Consider the following 27,180-nt stretch of genomic DNA (forward strand, 5'->3'; position numbering starts at 1 on the left):
ACACAGCTCCTGAACCTTTCTGACAGTTCCACCTCCTCCTTCCCACCTTGTCCATTGAATAGTAGGTGCAGCTGCATAACAATCCCTGGATGAGCTCCACCACCTTTTTTTCTACAAAATGACCCCTTGCTGCACAGAAGAGTTTCACTGAGAGGTGAAATTGCACAAAAGGGCATGGGTTAACCTCCCCCAACCAGTGCTGCTGTCCCCATCCAAATTGCCCTCACACTCATTGCTGCTTTGTAATGTTAAGGAAAATATTGATGGATCTAATCAAGGGTCCCTTATCTAAAACAAACTTTGGCCTAAACAGTGATGGTACGTGGAAAGCCTCAAAAAGAAAATTACCTTTATTCTCCCACCTGCATATGCTCAGAGCAACTTCTAAGACATATTTGATGAGACTGGGTTAACTTGTACATCATGGAAGGATGATATCATCTCTATGTTTTACAGATTTTCAGACCAAATATTTTGGTGACCCTTTTTGATTTGCTACATTGTGATTCTATATAAATGGAAACTGCAGCTCTACTAGAAATAACAGTCTGAATTTTGCTGGCCATCCGTTACCATTCAGGTTATGGAATTAAACATTTTCACTTTTTCCATTCTATTCCTGTCAGCAGATTTTCCAAAGCACTGCATTTTAATTTAGGCACCCAAATAAGTGGCAGATTTTTAAACAATGCAAAATACAGCTCCAATTGTGGCCAGATTTTCAAAAGAATGTGACCTGCAGGAAAGGAGAAGTGGTTTGGATGTCTGGTATCCTGGAGAGTATCGAGGCAAAACATCCAAATCACAAGTTGTCCTAGTACACTGCTTGTTCCCAGAGTATTGTGTGCAGTTCTGGAGGCCTCACTTTAAGAAAGATGTGGACAGAATGGAGTGGGTGCATAGGAGAGCAATGAGGATGATCAGGGGCCTGAAGACCAAGCCCTATGAAGAAAGACTGAGGGAACTGGGGATGTTCAATGTGGAGAAGAGGAGATTCAGAGGGGACATTCGAAGGGCTGTCACTTAGAGGAGGGCAGGGAGCTGTTCCACTTGGGAAGGTACTGGCTGGCTATTAGGAAAAAAAAATTACAGTAAGAGTTGTTCAATAGTGGAATTGGCTACCTAGGGTAGTGGTGAGCTCCTTCTCACTGACAGTCTTTAAACAGCAGCTGAACAAATACTCCTCAGGGGTAATTTAGGTTGTTCCTACATTAAGCAGGGGGGTGGACTAGATCAGACGGCCTATGTGGCCCCTTCCATGATTTTAAGTACTCACAGACAAGGAGGTTAGCGTCTTAAAAAGTGGTTGCCATCATTACAGCTGTGTACAGAAAAAAACTGGGCCTCTCTGGTGCCCAACTGATGTTGCAACAACCAGCTTGTTATATTCATAGCAAGGCAGAATCTGTGACAAGGATCTGGGGCTGGGAACACTCTGACGCAATGTATATAAAGTGGAAAATGGGAATCCAGATCTTAGGGACATATGGAGAGGAAGGGGAAAGTATGTATATTGCCTAGCTAAGTGTGATGAGGTAGGCGAGGTTACTTGCTTGGCTTCTCAGCATCCTCCTACTGAGCACAGAAAAATCTTGATGGTTTTGAACCTCAGCATTTCACACTGGCACAAGCAGATATTTTAACAGCACTGCCACCAAGTGTCTGCACCAAAATCTGCACCCAGTCTTTTATATCCAGTTGTGAAAATGAACAAACAGGGCCTAATTAATTTATGAGACTCAAATAGTATGGGGCAGGGGGCTTTGGAGCCATTAGAAGTTCTGTCAAAATAGTTTATTGCATTTTTGGAATATGTAAGGATGAAGAAAAAATGGGCTATACCCAGCAACATGCCAACAGATCAAAAAGGAAAAAAATGCCAGGAGATAGTTGACTGATTTGTTATTGTACAAAGTCCCTATATGTTTCGCTATGCAGGCTTCATCAGTGGGAATGTATAGAAACATAATCTTACATTTAATTCCAATAATAGGAGGAACCCTTAATAAAAATTATTCCAAAAGTATTAAAAATAATAATACTGATTTAAAAGACAGGAACAAAATTAGTTCCAAAAATTGATACATATTACTCAATATATAATATAAGATGAATAAAACTATACATTGGACATGAAACAAGACAATAGAAACATATAATATATGAAGCAAATGCTGACCAGAGCATTCACTTAGTGCTGTAACTGTCCACAGCAATTAAGTTCATTTACTAGTGGATAATGATCAGGTCCGACACTAGGGGTTCTGCCGCCCCCTCCCTCTCCCCAGGATGCTAACCACTCACGCTTTGTGCGCATGGCACGATGACGTCAAAAGTGACATCATCACCTGGCCTGCCCCTTGCCCAGCCCTCTGCCTCTTCAGAGGGAGATGGCTAGGCAGCGACTGCCCATGTGCTTTTTCCTGCATTCTGAATGCAAGAAGAAGCATGCAGGTGGTCACTGCCCAGCTGCCCCTTGCCTAGCCCTCTGCCTCTTCAGAGGAAGCTGGCTGGCCAGCCGCTGCCCGGGTGCTTTTTCCTGCATTCTTAGTCAGGATGCAAGAAGAAGTGCATGGGTGGCCGCTGCCCAGCCAGCTCCCTCAGCGTGAGTGGGGATGGGTAGGGGGCGCCTGCCTCTGCCCCCACGGTGAGGTGGCACCTCAGGTGGCCACCTACCTCACCGATTCCCATGCACTGGCCCTGATAATGATGCAGAGGTTTTTTTTAATGTATAGAAATTAACTGAGCAAGGTCAGAAGTCCCAGATTAGAATTTAACCCACAACAGGCCAAAGTCTGCAACCTTAAAATCCACCCCATCTCATTGTTTAAACAAGACTTTTTCATTGTAATGGTAAAATCTATATAAACCCCCCAAAATGAAATCAGTAGGTCCATGTTCTTCCATAAAATGCTATACCAAAGGTGCACCAACTGTTCTGTGAAGTATGTTGCTCCTATGTTCTGTCACATGAGTCTTTAATTTGTACGAGTCTTTAATCTTCTCTACATAAATCTTATTAGAAAAATATTTGATGACATATATAACTGTATTTGAATTACATGTTATGTAGTTGTTTAAAATGTTTTCTTTTTTGTCAAAGAGACTGTTAAAACTTTTCGTATTTTGAGTTAGGTTACAGCACTTGCAATGCCCACATTTAAAATGGCCTTGAGGTAAACCTGTTCCTGGGATGGTACATGGGAACAAAGGTGTTGCTATGAACCAAATTGTCTTTTAAATTGGATGTTCTTTAAAAAAAAAACAGTTGGGTTTTTTTTATTAAGGAGTTCTTCTATTATTTGTATTAAATATAAAATTATGTTTTTAATAGATCCCTGCTGATGTAGCCTGCACAGCAAAATGCATAGGGGCTTTGTACAATAATAAATCAACCAGCTATCACTTGACATTTTTTCCTCTTGTTTTTACGTTTGGAATATGTTCAGAAGAAATATTGCTTTGCTGATTTATCCTCACAAGACAGTAAATAAGTAGCAAGTAGACTAATAGGTAGTCTCAGATGTTCAAAATCAGCAGCTAGCAAAATAAGGATAGATTTGTGAGTAGGGCTGAGAAGAAAGGCATTAAGATCCATATTCCATTACATTTTTTTTTTGTAGCCATAGAAAGGTCAATGGCTTGGTTCAGATGTCATGTGAAACCATGGCTTTTTTCAGCTATGGTTTGAGAGCCAGTCTAAGGACATAAGAGAAGCCATGTTAGATCAGGCCAATGGCCCATCCAGTCCAACACTCTACGTCATACAGTGGCAAAAATTTATATATATATATATATATATATATATATATATATATATATATATATATACATACATACACACACACACACACACATATACACACACTGTCACACTGTGGCTAATAGCCACTGATGGACCTCTGCTCCATATTTTTATCTAAACCAGTCTGGTGTAGTGGTTAAGTGCATGGACTCTTATCTGGGAGAACCGAGTTTGATTCCCCACTCCTCCACTTGCACCTGCTGGAATGGCTTTGGGTTAGCTGTAGCTCTTGTAGGAGGTGTCCTTGAAAGGGCAGCTGCTGTGAGAGCCCTCTCAGCCCCACCCACCTCACATGGTGTCTGTTGTGGGGGGAGAAGATATAAGAGATTGTAAGCCTCTCTGAGACTCTGATTCAGAGAGAAGGACGGGGTATAAATCTACAATTCTTATTCTTATTCTTCTGTGAAACCAGGATTTAGTTCATAAAACAGTCATTCAATTTGTGTCAACAAAATGTTTTCATTGCTTTCACTAGTTTGTATATTTCCAGTCCAAAATAAGGTCTCCCAAATATATCTAGGATTTCTTGGGATTCTGAAAAATAAGTCCCCAAAATCCTGGAAGTATTTGGGATTAATTGGGAATACATTTGAGAGCTCTCTGCTCACAACCTGAATTTGATCCCAGCAGAAGCTGGGTTCAGGTAGCCGGCTCAAGGTTGACTCAGTCTTCCATCCTTCCGAGGTCAGTAAAATGAGTACCCAGTGTCATGGGTGCTGGGGACCCTGCAGAGGAAGTTGAGTTTGCAGAAGAAACTGTGCCCCTGCCATCTGCACCAGTGCCCCTGCCTCCTGCTGGAGAAGATCCCAGCCCCCCTGCCTTGCCCTCTTGGGTGGCGCATGTGCGTGACCGCCTCCGTCAGGACCTCAGGGATCGGAGGAGGGCGGCTCGCTCACAAGCAAGACGCTCCCTGAGCCCTGAGTTTTGAGAGGATTCTGGCCCTTCTAAGAGCAAGGATGCTTGAGTTGCAATAGGATCCTGGCTGCCTCTCTGAGCCAGCAATTAGCCCAAATGGGCAACAGCCAGCAGAGGGCTATATAGCTGTAGGCTTTGGGAGGAGGCTTTGTGGAAGCAACTAGTCATCTCCCTGATGTTCTAGCATCCACTCCGGCTTGACTTTGGTTTCTGGACTCCCTGACTTTTGCTTGTGACTTCTGGACTCCCTGACCTCGGCTTCTGGACCTCGGACCTGCGATACTTGTACAGTGATTCGGATTTGGCGCCTCGGACCCTCCTGCTTACTGGCTACAGACCTCGGACTGCCCCTGGACTTTGCCTGACCCGGCCCCAGCCATGACACCCAGCTTGCTGAGGGGAAGTGTAGATGCCTGGGGAAGGCAATGGCAAACCACCCCATAAAAAAAAGTCTGCCGTGAAAATGTCGTGCTGCAACATCACCCCACAGTTGGAAATGACTAGTGCTTTACCTTTTAGGACTAAACCATAAAAAAACCATAAAACTGATGTTGATAAACCAAACCTTAGCATTAGATCATGGTTCGATGGATCAGAACTCATCATGTTTAGTGGAGTGGTAGCATCCTCTAGTTAAATTAAACCATTAAATTAAATAATAGCTGAACCAGACCTCTTTTTTTGTGAAAAACTGGCCTTCTTTAAAATCCCAATAAAATTTTAGTTTAAAGTACTTGGGCAACTTTAGGTTATCTGCATAGAGGAGCTTACAGTAGGCCCAGTACTAAGAGCCCTATAAGCTCTTGGAGGATTGGCTACATCAGGGGTGTGTGGCCTAATACGCAAAAGAGTTCCTACTACAAAAAAAGCCCTGTCTAGAACATTTTGATAATATTTCAGAGCAAGAAATATCAGATGCTTTTACTTGAATGCAAGGAATGAGGAGACCAGCAGAATGACCAAAATATTACTTTAAATAAAACTATGATATAGATGATATCACTACACAATATAGATGATATCACTAGACCTGGTGAGACAAATCTCACATGTCAATAACAGAGTTGCCAACCTCTACATGGGACTTTGAGTTCTTCTGGAGTTACAACTAATCTCCAGACAGGGTTGCCAATGGGCGGACTTGGGGTGAGGGCAGCATCCTGGGAGACAAATTTAAAAAGAAAAATAAGGTCTCATCTACTTACAGGGAATTCTTACCATAGAGTTTCTGACAATTCCTAGAGCTACCCAGAAGTGGCAAAGTGCTGCATTTGAAGGACACACTAGCCAATTCCAACCATATCCTTGGAACCCAAATGCTCTCTGACTAGGATTGTCAGCCAATGGCTGGACACCACCATTGAAATTGACAAGAAACTGACTAGTTGAGTGAAAGCAGCCAATGTGTTTTGTGTTTCGCATGAACTGACAGCTTCAGTATTTATTGTGGTTGTTCTCATCTTGGCTAAAGCCAATGGGGAAACAAACCATCAGATCAATGGGTTCATCCGGCAGAACTTAGAAGATATTTGGAGCTTTCCTTACACTATTATGAACTGGTGGGGTACATCTGCCCTATTTGGAATAATTTTGAAATTCATTTGAGGGAGGTTGTAGATCCTGAAGTGTAGATTTATTTCCTTTATAAAAGAGACTCTCACAAAGTACCTGGGCAACTTCACAAAATAACTGTGCAACTCACAAAGTACTTGGGCAACTGTATTTGCTACAGTCAACCATCAGCTGCTGTCCAGCTGTCTTGCCAATGTGGGGATACAGGGGTCTGCCTTACAGTGGCTTTCCTCTTTCCTCCAAGGTCGGGGACAAAGGGTGGTGATCAGGGAACTGTCATCCCAGAGACACCCACTTATCTGTGGGGTACCCCAGGGGGCGGTTCTTTCCTCAATATTGTTTAATGGTCAGAAGGTACAAGCTAGCTTGTCATCAGTATGTGGATGATACCCAGCTCTGTCTATTGATGGGTGTCCAGTCCAGCTGCACCTTGGAGAACTTGGACCTGGCACTGCAAGCCATGGTATCATGGCTCAGGCTGAGTCATCTAAAGCTGAATCCGACAAAGACGGAGGTTCTCTATTTAAGTCACAGCAGCCTGCGAAGGGTGATCCCTTTACCAACCTTCAATGTGGCACCATTGATGCCAGTACCAAGGGTTAAGAGCTTGGAAGTGCTCCTGGAGTTCTCCTTATCTATGGAGGCCTAAGTAGCAGCTACTGCCAGAGCTTCTTTTTACCATCTTTGGCGAATACGGCAGTTAGTTCCCTACCTTGAGCACAGTGACTTAGCAATGGTGATCCATGCCTTGCAATAGCACTCCTATGGGCAATGATGTGACTTCACTTCTGCAGAGAACCTAAAAGTGATGATAGAATCATTGAATCATAGAATTGGAAAGTACCTCCAGGGTCACCTAGTCCAACCCCCTGCACAATGCAGAAAACCCACAAACACACACCTCCTAAATTCACAGGATCTTCACTGCTGTCAGATGGCCATCTAGCCACTGTTTAAAAACCTCCAAGGAAGGAGAGCACCTCCCGAGGAAGCCTGTTCCACTGAGGAATCGCTCTAACGGTCAGGAAGTTCTTCCTAATGTTGAGCTGGAGACTCTTTTGATTTAATTTCAACCCATTAGTTCTGGTCCTACCTTCCGGGGCCACAGAAAACAATTCCACACCATCCTCTATATGACAGCCCTTCAAGTACTTGAAGATGGTGAGCATATCACCAATCAGCCGCCTCCTCTCCAGGCTAAACATCCCCAGCTCCTTCAACCTTTCCTCACAGGACTTAGTCTCCAGACCCCTCACCATCTTTGTTGCCCTCTTCTGGATTCATTCCAGCTTGTCTATATCCTTCTTAAAATGTGGTGCCCAAAACTGAACACAATACTCCAGGTGAGGTCTTACCAGAGCAGAATAAAGCAATACCATCACATCACATGATCTGGACACTATACTTCTGTTGATACAGCCCAAAACTGCATTTGCCTTTTTAGCCACCACATCACACTGTTGACTCATGTTCAGCATATGATCCACTAAGACCCCTAGATCCTTTTCGCACACACTACTGCTAAGACAAGTCTCCCCATCCTATAACCATGCATTGGATTTTTCCTACCGAAATACAGAACTTTACATTTCTCCCTGTTAAAATTCATTTTATTGATTTTAGCCCAGTTTTCCAGCCTGTCAAGGTCATCCTGTATCCTGTTTCTGTCTTCTTCTGTGTTTGCAACCCCTCCCAATTTCATATCATCTGCAAATTTAATAAGCATTCCCTCTATTCCTTCATCCAAATCATTTATAAAGATGAACAAAAAGGTCTCAGAACAGATCCTTGTCACTCCTTTCCAAGAGGATGAGAAACCATTCACAAGCACTCTTTGGGTGCGATCTGTCAACCAGTTACAGATCCACCTAACGGTAACAGGATCCAAACCACATTTTACCAACTTGTCAACAAGGATAGTATGTGGAACCTTATCAGAAGCCTTATTGAAATCAAGATAAATGATGTCTACAGTATTCCCCAATCCAGCAAAGTAGTTACTTTCTCAAAATAGAGATCAGATTTGTCTGACATGACTTTTTAGCCCAGTTTGTGCATTTCTCAGGAGGCTTCCTTGGGAGATGGTGGGATCTCCTTCCTTGGAAGTTTTTAAACAGGGGCTAATGGCCATCTGACAGCAATGAAGATTCTGTGAATTTAGGGGGAGGTGTTTGTGAGTTTCCTGCATTGTGCAGGGGGTTGGACTAGATGACCCTAGAGGTCCCATCCAACTCTATGATTCTATGCTTCTAGGTCACCCTGAGAATTGATTATTGTAATGCCCTTTAAATGGAGCTGCCCTTGACTCAGATTCGGAAGCTGCAGCTGGTGCAGAATGCTGCAGCCAGGCTATGAATGGGGCTTCCCCGGCAGGAGCACATTCAGCCTGTGCTGAGGGCACTGCACTGGCTGCCTGTTGCATACCAAATCCATTTCAAAGTTCTGGTATTAACCTTCAAAGCCCTATATGGCCTAGGACCTATCTACCTGCAGGACCGCCTGGCCCCACATGTTCCCCAGAGAGCACTTGGATCAAGTACTCAAAATCTTTTGGTTGTCCCTAGGCTAAAAGAGGCCAGGCTAAATTTCACCAGAGCAAGAGCCTTCTTGGTGGCAGCCCCAATAATCTGGAACACCCTCCCAGAAGCCATCAGGGCTCTGCAGGACTTATTGCAGTTCCACAGGGCCTGCAAGACTGAATTATTTTGGATGGCATATGACATCTAAATGGGAGAAGGCTGCCACATCACCTGGATCTATCTCATATTAGTACCAACTGCCTAGGATCTATATGATCCTGCCTTGAATAGATGAAGTAGCACCATTGTGATTTTATCTGATTGTTGTACTGTTGTACTGTTTTAATGTTTTAATATTGTTTATTTGATGTTGTTAGCTGCCTTGAGTCTTCATAGAATGGACGGGATATAAATCTAATGTAATAAATAAATAAATAGGCATCTAAACAAGGACTGTCTCTGAAGGAATCTGAGGATATTGAGAGTCATTTAAAACTAGGACTATTTTTGTATGGATTTATTCTGCAAGTACTGTGAGTCATTGTAAGCATGTATTTTTGATAATAGTTATTGTATACAATTTTTAATAATGGTTTTGTAATACACAGTGTTATGTGATGCAGATGAAAGAATGAACGTGTTAAATAGTTAATATGAAATAGGTATGGTAGGTGTTGAGGTTTATTAGTAATTGTTGTTTGCGACAGCTGGAGGCTTTTTAAAACAGTATTTTACTCATTATTGCATTCCCTCCCACCAGTTTTGTTAATGGCTGGAAACCAGCAGGAGTGCAGGAGGACTGAGACATTGGAGGGGGGATGCCATTGGGTGATGATATGACTTCACTTCTGGGGAACACCTGGAAGTGATGTTGTGCCTTTTTTGGAATTGCTATGGTAATGAAATAGTTTCTACCAATGTCTGAAGAGGCATGATTTCACATCTGGGTTTTTCCAAGAAATGATATCACACTGTTGCCAGACAGTGATCCCCCCCACCCCTTTTGGCCACTGGAATACTGATGGATAATGGGAGCTTGGGATTCCTGATCCCAGCAGAAAGCCAGAATGACAGAACTCAACTACCCCATGCAGAGTCAGGGAGGAGGTGGAGCCTGGCATGGCAAAGGGGTTAAGGCCAGGGCCCAAAGGGTGGAGGTAAACACATGCATTTGAATTAAATACAAGTTTTTACATATAATTAAAAAAAACGATGACAAATAGTCTTTGATAGCAATGAGTGAGAAAGGGAGAGATAGGTTATGCTAGCTGAAGGCTGCTAAGTTGGCAACACTAGTTTGTACTACAGATACAGAGGCAGACAATTGTTACCGTGTTGTGAGAACACAATAAACTTTTTGAGACTGGTCAGTGCTTATAAACCGCTTACCAGTTACAACCCCTCCTTCTGTGTACTGAGTTATGTACTAGAAACATCTAAAATAACCAAACCTTTCACTTGTGATTCAACTTAGCTTTCTATTCTACTGACTAAAAGTAGTACATATATTACTGAATTACATTGCTGCAAAAGAGCTGTAAAATTGCTTAAAGTCAGTGTTGGCATGAGGCATTCTACCATAAATCTCTACTGTGGCTGAAAAATGCAGTACAACAACACGCCTTTACTGTCCCATCAAACCCATTATGGCATCTGTGCAGCCTACTAATATGCTAAATCTCATCATATTCAGGATACAGTTACTGTTCCCCTCTTAAGAAAAATGGGGGGGAGACATTTCCTGAGTGGCAAAAAAGCAAAACAAAAAAATCCCAAAGAGGCATTATAAGAATGCAGAAAACACGCAAGGAGGCACTTTTTTTCTAACATTTTTTCAGCGTATGGACAATACCCAGCTTTCAGTAAATCTATCTGAATATTGAAAACTATTTCTATGGGCCCTTGGAGTGTTGCAAATAGGATTGCCAAGTTCCCTGCATCCTCCAGTGGGGGACTTTTGCGCACACAAAGCGTGCGTGTGACACAATGACGTCACCCAGAAATGATGTCATCGTGCTGGCGATGTCACGTGCGGCTGCTCTAGGTGATTCTGGGAAATAGGTACAATAGAGTTTTGTCCTCCCAAATTGCTAGAGCATCTGGGAAAACCATAGAGTTTTCCCGGAAATGCCTAGAGTGGTCATGCGCAATGTCGCCGGTGCGATGATGTCACCCGCAAGTGATATCATCTCGCCAGCGATGTTGGGTGAGGTTCCCCCCGCTGGCCCAATGTGGGCCGGCAGGTTGAGAACCTCCAGGGCAGGAGAATTCCTGCCCGGCCCAGGGGCTTGGCAGCCCTAGTTGCAAAGGAGGTTCTAACCTTTGCCATTTGGGGGCCAATGCCAATTTATGAGCCACAAGTGAACTCAAGACTGGTTCTACATCTGCATGGGCAATGTAGGGTTAAATAACCTAAAAGAATGACTTCTCAGTCAAGGAATATATCACAATCCAATATTTCATTCAGAATTACCAATTTCCAAAAGGTTTAGTTTTTGAACATGACCAAAAACATATTAAAAAATTTTCACAGATGAGCCATGCTGCCAGAACTGGTCCCATGTATTTCTAGATATAGAAGTTAATCTGTGTAGAATGAGATACCACAAAAACTTTTTAAAGTAACTTTCTCTTAGACTTGTAGAAATAAATGTAGGTACTATACAATTCCAAATCCACTTCCATTCCTCTAAATCAATATTGATTTGCAAGTACCCATTCCACAATGAAAAAGGAAAGCCTTAAACTGCCTTTTGAATGGGCATAATGAAGAAGCCATCCAAGTTTCCCAAGGAGGGCATTCCAGGGCACTAAGGGTCACAGCAGAAAATGCTGTTTCTCATGGAGGCCACTGTTTTAGCCACATAACATAACCTTCAGTCGGGCCTCATTAGGAAGATCTGAAACATGGGGAAAGATCATACAGGAAGAGAAGACATTCATAAGCAGGACTCTATGGTTTTAAAAGCAGGACTCAGCCATTCAGGTCTTTTAAAGTTTAACCATCTGTTTGAGTTGGATATGAAATCAAGTTATTAAGTGACTGAAACCCATAAGCAATCAAGCAGCAACAAGCCAGCTCCATACAGAATTACAGTGGCATAATCCTGACTGACTGGCTAGGTATCTCTTTCCAGCTACATACTACCTGGCATTATCAGCCAAGCCTCACAAAAACCACTTCGGGATATAACTACCATACAATGTCCATGAGCAGTGCCAGATTCAAAATTACATATTTTGTCCTTGGTAGAGATTATGTGATCTGATTCCAGAAAGGCATTTCCAACTGCTCCACCAAATTCCCCATCATTTTCAATACTCAGATAAACTTTAACCTTACTCACTATCATCCAGTCCTTTAGTGACCCCAGACACATATTCAGAACTGTCACAACCTCTTTTGGATTTCATAAAAAGAAGACAAAAAATAGAGCTGGATGTCACCAGCAATACTCCCTCTAAACTGTAGAGTCTTTTGAGCAAAAATTCTACTTCGTGAGCTACTGGCATTAAAGTTGTACCGTGTAAATTAATTTGCTCTGGGGTCATTTTTCCTGAGTGAAGACAAAAATGTGTGAGCCAGAGGCTAAAACACTGTTAGCTAGCTCACACTAACTCAGCTTAGGGAGAACACTAGTCACCAGCACACTGATGAAACTGAACTCATATCTAAAACTGTGAGCCTCCAGGTAAGGCCTGGAGTTCTCACAAAATTACAATTGATCATGAGGGTATAGAGACCTGTTCCCATGGAAAAAATGGCAGGTTTGGAGGACAGACTCTATGATTTACCATAGATTCTAGTTGAAATCCAATCCCCAATTCCCCCACCACAGGCATCACCCCCAAATCTCCAGGAATTTTCTAGGCTGGCTTTGCAACCCTTCCCATATCTCTGGACATATTTCCCAGCAATTTTGTGTAGATGTTAAAAAGCATAAGAGATTAAACTGAATCCTCACAGGACAACTCCCATTGGATAGAACAATGTTTCCAGCACTTTGGTCTGAAACAGAAAGAAGTGGAACCACCACAAGATGCCCCAAAATTCCAAGTCCAGAAAGGTAACCTATAAAAATATGATCATTAGTGCTCAAAACTATTGAGAGATTGAGGAGAATTCACTGAGTCATATTCTCACTCACTTAATTTTTGGAAATTAATGTGAATTTAAAATGTCCCAAATTTGGTACATTTCATAATATGGTGAGGAAATTAAATGGTTACTCATCCCTTGGAGTAGAATGAGGGGGAGGGAAAATGTGAATTTGTGCAGAGTGTTAAAGCTGCAGTACTGCAGTCCTAAACTCTGCTAATGACCTGAGTTCAATCCCCAGCAGTAGCTGGGTTTTCAGGTAGCCGGCTCGAGGTTGACTCAGCCTTCAACCCTTCCGAGGTTGATAAAATGAGTACCCAGCTTGCTGGGGGGGAAATGTAGATGACTGGGGAAGGCAATGGCAAACCACCTCGTAAAAAGTCTGCCGTGAAAGCAATGTCGGAAACGACTGGTGCTTGCATAGGGACCTTTCCTTTCCTTAAACTAGCACAAAAGGCTTTTAAAAATTTAGTAGTTCTGTTTATTTTTGCTACAGCTCTCCCTGCTGGACCAGAGGCTCAGGCTATTCATTTGAACATACTGAAACTGGATAAAATGAGTAGATCACAGCAGAAGCCAGACAAAACACCAGGGCTTTGTTTGTAGAACAAGCCCAGCAGGAATTCATTTGCATATTAGGCCACACACCCCTGATATCATCATTGCTTCTCATAGGGCTTTTTTGTAGAAAAAGCCCAGCATGAACTAATTTGCATATTAGGCCACACCTCCTGACACCAAACCAGCCGGAACTGCATTCCTGCTCAAAAAAAGCCCTGCAAGACACTATGGTTTATTTAGCCTAGCTGTTAATCTGGTTCCAAAAATCTCATTGAGTGGAGCTGAGCTTTGCAAGTGAATACTGGCTAAAGAGGATTGTCAGTGTGTAAAAAACAAAACTGCAAATGCAAGACATCTTTTTGCAGAACACTCAGGATTATATAAGTGGCATGTTCTAACTATCAGTAGTGTATGATTACAACTACTTAGCTCAAGAGAGTAATAAACTTGCAATTATAGGCTACATTTATGATAATACCTAAGCTTAGTATTGTGATAACAGCATTTTGGAATATGATCTCCTTTGAACAGAATTGTTATATCAGCAGATGAATTTCTATAAGCAGAGATTAAAGGTTTGCAGCTATGGTGTGGAACTGTGAGTGACACTTTGGCAAGACCACAGGATAGTATAAGAATTATGTACAATATATCCCACTCTCTCTTAGATAGACCATTAGATTGCTGCAGAGGTCAGCCAGGCCCAGTGCTAGGGGTTCTGCTGCCCCAGGCAGAGCCCTGCGCCCCCTCCCCAGGATGCGATGACATCAAAGTGACATCATTGCTTGGCCCACCCCTCGCCCACCCCTCTGCCTCTTCAGAGGGAGCTGGCTGGACAGCAGCCGCCCATGTGTTTTTTCCTGTATTCCAAACGCAGGAAGATGTGTGCGGGTGGCCACTGCCCAGCCAGCTCCCTCGACATGAACGGGGATGGGCCCATACCCCTGCGGTGAGGTGGCGCCCCAGGCAGCTGCCTATGTTGCCAACTCCCACGCACCAGCCCTGAGGTCAGCTTTTGTGATCATGATTGTATCAGGTCTTCTCCCTGAGCTATCTTAATACCTGCAGTGGTTAAAGACACACAAACTGATAACATAACCTAGCAATTTAGACCTGAATTCACTCACAATTTACACCTTTATGTATTATTCTAATTCTTGCAGCTGCCACTGGTAGCATAATGTGGTGGTGTAGAAATATTCACTACAATATAGTAAATATAGTGTATGGCACTGGAAAATGCCATACAATATAACAGTCTAAAAACAAACTCTAATTCTGCAGTTGGTGGTATCAGTTGCCTCCGCTGGCAACTGAAGGCCTCCTGGGGTGTGTATGTATCATATGTGGGCAAGCTAAAGATATAATTGCAACTGCATTTAATGAAGCTTTCACTTCTAGGTCTCTCTTATAAGGTTCCTGAGAAGGGAGTGATTTGCATCAGGAGGATAGAAAACAGGTCCTCTTTACCTCTTCCTCTGCCAACTGCTCTCCCTCAGAAGCTTCAAAGTTACTAGATTCTATACATTGGAATTTGTGTGCCATTTTAGTACCATAGGGAAACATTTATTTTTAAGGGGAGCAATGGCTGATTTTTAAAAAACCCAGCCAGCTAGAGCTCAGTTCCACAAATAAAAGGCAGAAAGAGCTAAGGAGTAAGCAAAGCAAGAGATGTTCTTCTGGGAAATTTGCTAGCAGTGGGGGCGGGGCACAAATAGTTACCCTTGCCCAGTGTGCAAAAAAGCCTGGCACCAGCCCTGACTGTATGTCTGTCAGTTTTCTGTTTGGTCTGCAGTAAGGAAATGTCAACAGACTTATGGTAACAAGCAAACACCAAGGGCCGACAGTACACAGAGACAGAAGGCTAAACGTTCTGTCAGAAATCATTCAGGAAATCAAGAGCTCTGTCGGTAAGCAACCCGGTGTTTCCAGTGTCTGCTGATACTTTCATTGGGAGCTGTCTTGTATATGGTGGCCTGACAGCTTCCTGATCAGATGTTACACAGTGGAATAATAATCCATTTGTGCCCAGGGTAAGGTCTCCTGTCCAAGCTCAGGAGAGAAGGTAGTTGGGCAAAGGGAAAGATTCTGAATCACGGAGTTGTCTATACTTTGGATTCACAGAAGGCTTGGCTTCTTTGACAAGTCTCATCTGGGCTGACTGAAACATTCTTACATAAGAACATAAGAACATAAGAGAAGCCATGTTGGATCAGGCCAACGGCCCATCAAGTCCAACACTCTGTGTCACACAGTGGCAAAAAATGTTATATACACACATACACTGTGGCTAATAGCCACTGATGGACCTGTGCTCCATATTTTTATCTAAACCCCTCTTGAAGGTGGCTATACTTGTGGCCGCCACCACCTCCTGTGGCAGTGAATTCCACATGTTAATCACCCTTTGGGTGAAGAAGTACTTCCTTTTATCCGTCTTAACCTGTCTGCTCAGCAATTTCATCGAATGCCCACGAAGCAAAGAATGAATGTCTAAGAGAACTGATTTTTTAAAAAACAAAGTAGTCTTCTGTATAACCCACTTTTCTCTTCCAGTAAATCACCATCTTTTCATTCCAACTCCCCCCACCCCGTTTCTTGGGCATCTAAGCAACAGACTTTTTCCCAGGAGGGATTCTGTGCCCTTTGTCTGCATTTGTTGATTCCTATAACTTTAGGGTTCTTCTGGTTTTTCAGTCAAAATAGTGGCCTCTTGAGGGATTTGGAGTGAATGCTATCCCCGACAGGAAAAATGGCTGGATATTAGATTTAGCAGAGACTAACAGCAATCCTCAGGACACTTTCCTGGAAGTAATCCATGCTGAGTAACATAGAATTTATTTCTGAGTAGACCTATTTAGGATGGCTCCCACTGTCAAGTTTTCTTTTCTGTGCAAAACTGTGGAAAGCAAAGAATGAATGTCTAAGAGAACTGATTTTTTTAAAAACAAAGTAGTCTTCTGTATAACCCACTTTTCTCTTCCAGTAAATCACCATCTTTTCATTCCAACTCCCCCCACCCCGTTTTCCTCTGAAGCTTACCTCAGACATTGGGGAGAAGAGGGGGGGGGGACCCTTAAAAATAAGCTTCTTGTAAGAAGGAAGGGTGAGAATTAATTCAGATCAGGAACTATGCTCACACCGAAGGTGAACAAGCAGCTGCATATTTCTTTTCATTCTGGGGCAACCTTCATATGAGAGCTGCCAATATGTTTTAAATTAGCTTTCAACTTTACAATTTCTCATGATGTCATTTATGTCAATATTTATGTAGCTGGGCTTTTAACAATATAACGCATATTGTTTTCTAGTGTAATGCTGAAATAACATATTGAGAAATCTCAAATTATAAAGTGGAATGGCAACAAGATTAAAATTGCAAATTAGCAAGCAATGATAGATAGATAGATAGATAGATAGATAGATAGATAGATAGATAGATAGATAGATAGATAGATAGATAGATAGATAGATAGACAGACAGACAGACAGACAGACAGACAGACAGACAGACAGACAGACTCATCAAAGTGAAATCCACTGAAAGTTAGATGCGTCTATTCTAAATCCTACTGCTTATATCAGGAATAGGCTTCTTGAATGGGATCTGGCCCACCAAGCATTTTTATCTGAATTTCTGACAATTTACAGCAAAAAGGTTCCTCACAGATTCCGTCTCAAGGAAAAGAGAGATATTGACTGGTACTTACTATAGGGGTTATTTAGTTCTGACTCCCAGGGTGCATTCACACTGCTGTGTAAGAATAGTAAAAATCCAGATGTAAAGCACATTAGTTAGTATGGTGCGAATGCACCCCCAGGCTGTAGAACTCTGTCCTCTTAGAAATGCAATTATCCCCTTCTAGCTCAGCCTTGTGTAACTTGAAAAGTTGATTTTTTAGGGAAGGCATTTGAAATCAGTAGAAAATCTATGTACACTAGAATCTCTTTAAGCTCCTGAAAACATGTTGGGAGAGAGCAGGGCTTTTTTTGAGCAGGAATGCACAGGAACGCAGTTCCAACAGTCTTGGCATCAGGGGGTGTGACATAATATACAAATGAATTCCTCCTGTGCTTCTTCTATAAAAAAAGCCCTGGGAGGGAGGAACTACAGCCCTGAGCAGGATTGGATCCCTGTGGCATTTTTTAAAGGAAGAGAATTCCTGTGACAAACTTGCTGTGAAATCCCTGAGTTGTCCCCAAGAACATTGTATTGTCTAGTTGTGCCCTTTGAAGGCTGTTATGATTTTTTAGAAGACTGCTCTGTATATTCTATTTTGTGCTGCTTTTAAGAAGAAGATGATGATATTGGATTTATATCCCGCCCTCCACTCCGAGGAGTCTCAGAGCGGCTCACAATCTCCTTTACCTTCCTCCCCCACAATAAACACCTTGTGAGGTGGGTGGGAGAGGGCTCTCACAGCAGCTGCCCTTTCAAGGACAACCTCTGCCAGAGCTATGGCTGACCCAAGGCCATGCTAGCAGGTGTAAGTGGAGGAGTGGAGAATCAAACTCGGTTCTCCCAGGTAAGAGTCCACACACTTAACCACTACACCAAACTGTCTCTCCAGTTTGAGAACATAAGAGAATCCATGTTGGATCAGGCCAATGGCCCATCCAGTCCAATACTCTGTATCACACAGTGGCCAAAATATTTCCGATGGGATATTTTGGTCTGTTCTTTCTGAGTTTTTATTGTGTTGTACTGCCTGTCTGCTGCTTTTGACATCAATTTGTTTTAACTTGACTACTGATTTTAGCTTGAGTTTGCATTCATTCATGTACCTTTTACTGTGGCATCTTGTGTATAACTTGGAGTAACAAATGGGGCATACACTCCAAACAGACAAATTAATTGCATGTTTAAATGCTTGTTACTTTTTTGTTTGTATATAGCATGTGCATATATTTCTCCATACAGGAAAAGTGTACCCAAGGGTGTTTACTCCATCCCTGAGAAATCTTTATTGCTTATTGGCACAAACTTTATCCTGCAGCCTTCTCAGTTCTGAGGGGTCACAGTTTGCATGTCAAAATATGCTTCTGGTGAATAAAGTAGCCCCTAAAGTTCACAGTATACTTACTTAAATTACAAGGAGAAGACAGCTATTTGGGAGAAGCAGGAACTGCTCTTAGTAGGGTGGCCATAATGTCTGAAGGCCAGCCAGGGACACCTTTTGGGGGGGAAGGTAGGGGTGCGCGCGGGCGAAGCACGTGCACCACCGGAAACAGGAAGTGACGTCACTTCCGGTGATGTCATGCAACTGCCTGAAACAGGAAGTGACATCACTTCCTGTGACATCATTTCCCCCACGCCACCTGCCGGAAACAGGAAGTGATGTCACTTCCTGTGACATCATTTCCCCCGCGCCACCTGCCGGAAGCAGGAAGTGACATCACTTCCTGTGACATCATTTCCCCCAAATGACATCATTTCCCCCAAATGCCACTGCCGGAAACAGGAAGTGACTTCACAGCACTTCCTGTGACGTCCCCAAAAATCCCCCAAATATCACCGCCGGAAACACCAAGATTATTTATAGAGAGGGAAAGGGGGAAGTAAAGTTAAATGAAACTCTTTTTTTACTTTTTTCAACGTGAGAAGACTAGATAGAACGGGTTCCACGCTGAGAAGCCAGTCAGATTCCAGTGAGATTCCAGTGAGACTGTGCTGCATAATGCAGCCTATTTATTTTGTCCTGTTTGCTCTGTTGGCTCTATCTGCGCCACCTCCATCACTTTCGGGGTGTGGATCCCCCAGTGGGGTGGTCTCCCGACTCCCTCCGCCGGCTGTTTCTGATAGCCCTGCGCCCCCTCTTTCATTTGATATGTGTCCCGTGCGGGTGCCACCCTCCCGCCGGGAGATGCTGCAAAATGAGCGCCCTTGAGGCTTATGGCGGCAGGGCTCGGGGGAAGCGAGCTAGACTGCTGTTCTTTTGAGGGGTTATAGAGTGTTTCGAGCCCGTCCCTGTGGCATTGGTCCCATCGTTGTGGGGCCCAGGGGGCCGGCGCAGCGGCACGCCGAAGCAGCCTGTCACTAATAACACAGGTCGAGATGCAGGACAGGAACCCGGAAGTGACCGACAGGGGGACCTTCTCCGCCGCCTCCCCGGCCTCCTCCACCGGGACCCGCGCGCGGGCGGGGAAGGCGGCACGCACAGGGACGCTCCCTCCCTCACTCGCCGCCTTCCCCGCGCGCGCGGCCCACCGGCTCTCTGGCTGGCTAAACCGGGACCTCTAATGGTCCCGGTATAGCCATCCTGGGAGGCGGGAATAGGGGGCCAGAACCGGGACTTTCCCGGCTGCCCGGGACGGTCTGGCCACCCTAGCTCTTAGGGTATATTCACACTAAATAATATGTTTTGCAACCGGATTTTTGCTATTTTTACACTGTAAAAAAATCCAGTGGCAAAATGCATTATTTAATGTAGCGTGAATGACCCTTAGTCTTAGAACTATGGTATGTTGTATGATTCAGAAACATACTGGGATAGGAGATTGTTGAGTTACAAGTTATTACAACACTCAGGAAAATGGAACCCCCAGGACTTAATGGAGATATCAGTTTCTTATCTCACTACACACGCTAATGTCATTCAGTTTTCACATCTGTTTGTAAACTATTTTATTATGCTGTATGTTAATTCATAGGTTTTACCAATGCCTCCATCCAATTTTAACTATATTTATTGCTCAGGTATTTATGCATCTTGACTTTAATTAGCCCTTCCTGGCAACACCCTCCCCAGCCTCTACCTATATATAATGGTTGGTGACTTATGTTTGAATGTATCTGAAGAAGTGTGAATGCATGTGAAAGCTTACACCTAGAATAAAACTTTGTTGGTCTTCAAGGTACCACTGAACTCAAACTTTGCTATGTTGTATGAGTCTCAGTTGGGTGAAGAAGGACAATGTTAAATACTTTTTGAATTATGTGTCCTCAAATCCAGTTCAGGAAGATAGACAATGGCACCCCGAGAGGCAAGCTTTCTTTTGGGTAGGGGAAGAATTTTTGACTTTCCTTTGGAGGGGCCACTCTTGGAACTTTAAAAGAATGGGATGTCTACTTGGTTCTTTTCCTCTGATATGTCTGCGCCCTTGGCTATGAGGAATGTGAGACTCACCAGTGAGCTGTGTGCCGTGACTGAGATCTGATACATATAAACAACAAGCAGTGTGGAGGATGATCAAAGGGAATTCATATGGCTGCTTCTCCACATATAGAATGATTAATATATACAGTTATCTCCACAAACTAAGCATTATCTGCTTCCATCACAGAACATTCCTGTTGGCGCTCCTATAAAGTGAAGTCTGGCAATGAACTATGTGTACAGAAATCCACAAGAAAAAGCTCCCATGTGAATGTAGTTTCAAACAGCCTTCATACCATTTGTTTGTAGAACATGGAACTGATTAGTTACAACAAATGAGATGATGGAAATGTTTTCACAGAAAGAGGGAGACAAAGGGTGTGTCTACGTAGTGTATTTTTATCCTCAGGGTGGTGCTTTTGGCACACCCTTTCCCATTTTAATCTGACAACAACTGTATGAGGTAGGTCTGGATGAGAGGGTGCAACAACTCTATGGTCAAACTAGCAAACTTCATGGCAGAGTCTCCCAGATTCCTGTTTCATACTCTGATCCTAATGGATATCCTCAGGGTGGTGCTTTTGGCACACCCTTTCCCATTTTAATCTGACAACAACTGTATGAGGTAGGTCTGGATGAGAGGGTGCAACAACTCTATGGTCAAACTAGCAAACTTCATGGCAGAGTCTCCCAGATTCTTGTTTCATACTCTGATCCTAATGGATAGAATAGCCTTGGAAACCTATTTTCTAATCCTTGGCTATTTTAACCTTGAGAGAGAGAAAGCTATTCTTTCTCAATATCAGCTCATCATCTATAATACCTAGTGATAATTTCCTCATAAAGTTGTTGCAAAAGTAAACAAGATATTAACTGTAAATACAATTTTGAAATAATAATGCTACTATGTAATAGTTTAAATGTATGCCTTAAACTGATTAGCATATGTGTAATGATAAGCACCTTCATCCATCACTAAATATGGTGATCTTCTTCAATGCTCCCCTAGATCAGTATACACCAAAGACCAGCAGGAATGACAAACCATTCCTTGGAAAGAGGTTTCTTGAAGTACTTTCACCAGATTGCACAGGATTCCAGCGAAGACTCTGGTAAATTTACACAGTCTCATTTACACATGCAGGAAAATGAGATTGGAATGAGAAAGAAGAATGTTGAAATAGTAAATGGGCTATACCATATCAGATTGCAGTAGTGAATTCCACCTTTGAATGTTGCTTTGTGTTCTAAAAACCACATGCAAATAGAAAACTAGCACAGTAGGGAGGAATGCTATATCTCCATGTTTGCTCCTTGTGCTGGCTATATACTGGCAAGGCATTCTGAACATGGAGGAACATGTCAAACTGTGTCCAGTCTGCCCCCTTAGCCTTCTACCACATTGCCATCTCCAGCATGTGTGAACCAGGCCCATGGTTTGTAAAGCACACTGCAGCCAGACCTGACAGTGGAAGAAGGCTGGCTGGCTGGCCTCCCAAGCAAACGGAGAAGATGCAATAGAAGGCATGTTCATGGCTTTAGATCTATCATACTTTCCTTCCCTCTTTAACTTATTGAGTCTAGTGGGAAACTTGAGAAGGGCTGGCATTCCCAGACTGTAGGAATAAGAAGATGATCCTTGCTCAATTAGTTTTAGGAAACCAGGTAGCCTGAACCTCACCTGCCTACCCTGCCACTGCTTTCCTTACTTATTAGAGATGACAACTCAGCTCACCATTGCTAATTCTGTAGCCATAATATACCCTTATCTGAAAAGAAACATACTAAATGGAAGGAGAAGGAGAAGGAGGAGAAGAAGACGATGGCGACTGGACAATCTTAAGTCAAGAGAAACCAACATATGGGTAGGAGTTGTACTTCTGCTTAATCTTCCTATAAAAGTGCTACCCCTATCATACTAATGCCCTCATTATAAACCCAGTTCTTCCTGTGGGATCTGCTTCTATGCGGATATTTCAGCAAAAGACTTAGAACCAAATGATCTGTTATAGCTATCTTCAGGTACACATAGAAAAAGCAGGAACTCATTTGCATATTCGGCCACACCCCCTGACATCACCAATATTTTACACAGGGCTTTTTGGTAGTAAAAGCCCAGCAGGAACTCATTTGCATATTAGGCTACACCCTCTGACACCAAGCCAGCCAGAACTGCATTCCTGTGCATTTCTGCTCAAAAAACGCCCTGGCTATCTTGAAATTAATGTCTATGTCAGTCATGTGTTACTCAGTTTGGAGGCTGGTGAAAGTGCAAAAGAGACATATAGCCAGGGAATGCTATACAATCCCTTTTACAGGAAGTTCCCCAGGGTCATTTCCCTCCTTGCCAAATTCTGATTCCAAAATGGAGCTTAGCTGGGGGAAAAGAAGACAGAGACTTCTTTTGCACTTTAAATGGCACCATGCATTCTTTTGCAATTTGAAGAGCAATCCCAGATCCTACTGTATTGGCAGCTGAGGAATTCCATGCTTCAAGTCTGCTACTGTCATGTGCAGTGAGGTCTTCAGTGCAGCTTGGTTGGGATTTGTAATGGTCTTCACTAAGCACAGAACTCAGCCTCTTGCCATGACATTCTGCTTGACCTTCTCCTTCCATATTTCTGTTGCCTTCCAATTTTTTGTGTCATAAGCCTTTCCCCCTCCTCCAGCCTATCATTCAAACATTCACATTCAGGGCGTGGGGGTGAGGAGCAATCCCACAAACTAAACATACAATGAAGCCAAGTGCAGCATGCAGATCGACACATACATACACATCTGATTTACACAAGCAGCTTCCCTTTGTGGATCTCTAATGTTTTAATGTAGATTTTCTCCCTATCAGAATGAGCCAAGCTATCCTGTTCTGCTTCCTATTTCTTGATAACCACAAAACAGTCCAAACAGGGTGTTAGATTTTTAAAAAGCTATTTAATAGAAGCAGAGCGATTCTGTCCCAGGGAGAAAAATAAGATAGTTGTTCTCAGTCAAATGCTCTTTCTCTGCTGTCCAAAAGATGTTGAAGCGGAAAGAGCGAATGCTGAAGACCATCTCTCCCCACAGACTCTGGAATGAAAAAATCAAGCAGGAGAGTGTTGACCTTGGGCTGCAGCCATCATACCATTAGCAAATCCAAATTATTTGTGGGGTAGAATTCTTTTTCTTTTTCTGTCTTTTTCTGCAAAGAGAGCTTTCTACTCAGGCATACAGATGGGGTGTGTCCAGCATAGAAAACATCTGGAATCAACTGGCTGGCTAATTCTTGTGATATCTGCAACACGCAAAAGTCTTTGCTTAATGCTTGTGCTCTTTTTCACCTCTTCAGAGATCATTCTATACCTCCATCTACTAGATTTCAAAAGCAGCTCATAAAACCTAAACATCATGCATTTGGATGCATATACAGTCCCAGGCAAGCTGCACAAATTTGGTGGGAAAATTTGTCTTTCCCTCATTCATGACATTGAGAACAACCAGTCAAATGTCAGTGCCTCTCTCTATACTTTCAACAGGGAACTGCATCCTGAGGCCATATGGAAACTTCTGATTCCTGGGCTTGCATTAATACTGGTGAAGCACACAGGAAGATAGGAAATGCCCTGGGACACTGCTCAGTTCAGTGCTAAAAGCCCTTGAATAGCAGATACTGAACTGGCAGCACTCTTTTCCATCCACTGCTAGAATCTACCAACGACCAGCACAGGTGGGAGCACCTTGCATGTGCAGTCACTGGTATGCTGAAACAAGGTACCTGATCCCCCTCTGTAAGAGCTGCCTAATAAGTCCCTAGAGGCACAGGTATAGCTCATAGTTAGAACAACAATAATAAACATTTATAAAGCTTATTTCAGGTGTTCATGCACATGATTTCCATCATCCTGAGAACAGTCTTGATTAGGCTAAAACTGTGGGAAACTTTGCTGAGTTTGTGGATGGAATCTGAAGCATGGACTTGTGGCTCACATAATTAACACTACATCCAAACTACTTGGACAGTTGACTACTTTTTTTTATTACTGTCTCTGTTTTTTTGTGTCTCTGTTGCCTTTGACTCTCCCTTGTTTCCAACTCTTGGGCCCTTTTTGCTATCAAATGCAGCAGATCAGGCTTTCCAGTGCAGCTCCCATAGTTCTAATTCGTTTGCACTGTTTGCAGACCTTTTTCCGTAGGGAAAAACTGCCTGCATGTTTTTTCTTATGATTGCTCAGTTTCTCCTAATATCTCCTCCTTCCCCCGCCCTTTCTAAGTTGATGAGAAAAGCTTCCAACCTGCCCTTATGTACTTCTAATCTCTGATAAAATCACAAGTTGAATTCCATTCCAGTGGGATGGGCAATGTATAAAGCATTCACATTGTATGAAAGCTGTTCCTGAGGCAGGCACGTGACATTCTACATCTCTCAGGAATGGAGATGCTGCTGATTGACAAAAACATTGAAAACAGTGCTACATAAGCCAGTTTTCATGGACTTTTCTTCCACTGTGATAGAGAAGGTGATTCCCTCAGGGGCATGCTCAGGTTTCTTATAAAATCTCCAGGCATCAGTAACAAGTTCCATACTCCTCATTCAAAATCAGGTTCTAAAGAAGCATATATGTGATAGTCTGTGTGGATGCATACTGAATTACCTGAAGTTTCTCCCCTTCCCTTTTCCACATGAATGCCAAGAACGTTTTGTCCCAAATTTGACAGATTCTGCAATCCATGACATAAGCATCTAAAGTGCTGCTATAAACAGGGCTTGCTTTCAAGTAAACATACTGGAGCATTGGGGTATAAATCTGTTAAATGCCATTTCCCTGCATAGAAACCTTTTATGCTGGAATACCTTTGAGTATAAAATGCTTAGTTCTCCTTTCTGAAATTCAGCTGGCTGTGACAACAGAAACCAGAATATTTCTTCACCTAAATGTTTTCCTTCTCATAATGAAAAGAATTCATATTCCTTCCCTCCAAGAGAAAATAAACATCACAAGATTTTCCCAGTGATCAGACTTCAAAGGAGGATTAAATCTTTATTACTGACTAGTTTGCCTTTCTTATCCCCAAGCCTTTTTACAAGCCTGAAATGAAACAGCAAATTAATGCTTTACATAGTACAAGCCACATTAGCAGACCCTGATGAGAAAGAAAGAAAGAAATCTTAAGAGTAAAATGCAGATTGTTAAATCTGTCTCCCTCCAAAAATCTGAATATTTCTCTTCAGTACAACAACCTAGGAGGATTCTGGAATGCCCACAATGCACATGTGGGCTATAAGCACCAGAAATGTAGGTGGGTGTGTGCAGCCTGGGAGACCAAAGGGGCTTCCCTAAACTCTGTTTCCATGGTAATAACTTCAGTAGTTTAACCACTGTCACATGCAACTTTTTCCTCTTTCCTAGATTGACTCGACTCAGTGACAAGTTGAAATAAAAGCAGCCTCTGAAAAACCAGACATGAAATATTACTTGACTGATGTATGAAAAAGTTAAATAATGAAATACATTAGTAAGGAACCATCTGACTCTTGCTTAAGGAGAGGTGCCTCCTTGATTGTTTCAGGTGAGGCGATTTGCAAGGAAGACACCTGCCCAAGCTTACCTGTTGCCACCTGGCCTTCTTTCTCCTGTATTTTTAACTTCCAGGATTCTTCCTCCCCCTTAACCTCTTCCTCCTTCTCACTCCAGTCTGGTTCTGAAACAAACGATCCTCCTCCAAGCTGTGTGTGTTTTCTCTGGTTCCGTTCCTTTGAGGTTCTCTCTGAGAGGGTGGGTGGGAGCAAGGGAAGGAGGGGAAAGTCACAACAATAACGTCTTTCTCTGGCAGCCAAACTCCTCAGCATTTTAATCCACACACATGTCCTGCCTGCCTGCTGAAAGGCTCATGTGTAATAACATTTCCTTCTGCTAGGGCAAAAGTGCTCCCAATCAGTGTTTTTAAACAAATCACTTTTTGAAAAAGTGGCTTTCACTCTCTTGAAGCATAATGTCCTCTTCTTCTAACTCGGCAGTAAATCCCCATGTCTAGGGTTTTGTTTTGAAGCAGCAGGAAGGAAAGGACTGCCAGACACAATGGGTAATAAAACAGGATTCTTAAGTTTTAAAATGGAAATAGTACATATGCCTTGACCTCTCTAAATATACTTTTAAAAAACAGTATTTCCATGCAGTACCCTCATCCATTTGTCACTGACTCAGCCTGCAGAGTTTTAGAAGCCCTCCTGGGAACCTTATCAATGTAAAGGTTAGCTTGGTTGTTGTTCAGTCGCACAGTCGAGTCCAACTCTTTGCGACCCCATGGACAAAGCCATGCCAGGCTCTCCTGACTTCCACCATCCTCCCAAGTCTGCTCAAATTTGTGTTAGTTACATCAGTAACGCTGTCCAGCCATCTCATCTTTTGCCATCCCCTTCTTCTTTTGCCTTCTGTCTTTCCCAGCATCAGGATCTTCTCCAGTGAGTACTCCCTTCTCATTTGGTGGCCAAAGTATTTGAGCTTCAGCTTCAGCATCTGACCTTCCAGGGAACAGTCTGGGTTGATTTCCCTTAGGACAGTGTGATCTGATCTTCTTGCAGTCCAAGGGGCTCTCAAGATTCTTCTCCAGCACCACCGCTCAAAAGCTTCTATTCTT

At 42.9% G+C, this 27,180-nt stretch overlaps 1 protein-coding gene across 1 annotated transcript in view; it reads right to left on the reverse strand.

Annotated features, from left to right (window-relative positions):
• PRELP (proline and arginine rich end leucine rich repeat protein) overlaps positions 1-26,420 on the reverse strand; it is a 36,155-nt gene extending 9,735 nt beyond the window's left edge. The window contains exon 1 of the mRNA XM_060231403.1: positions 26,152-26,420. The gene's annotated coding sequence lies outside the window, so the exon portion shown is untranslated. The remainder of the gene's footprint in view (positions 1-26,151) is intronic.
• Positions 26,421-27,180: the final 760 nt, after the last annotated feature.

This window comes from Heteronotia binoei, chromosome 2 (assembly GCF_032191835.1).
Source record: "Heteronotia binoei isolate CCM8104 ecotype False Entrance Well chromosome 2, APGP_CSIRO_Hbin_v1, whole genome shotgun sequence".
Classification (NCBI taxonomy): domain Eukaryota; kingdom Metazoa; phylum Chordata; class Lepidosauria; order Squamata; family Gekkonidae; genus Heteronotia; species Heteronotia binoei.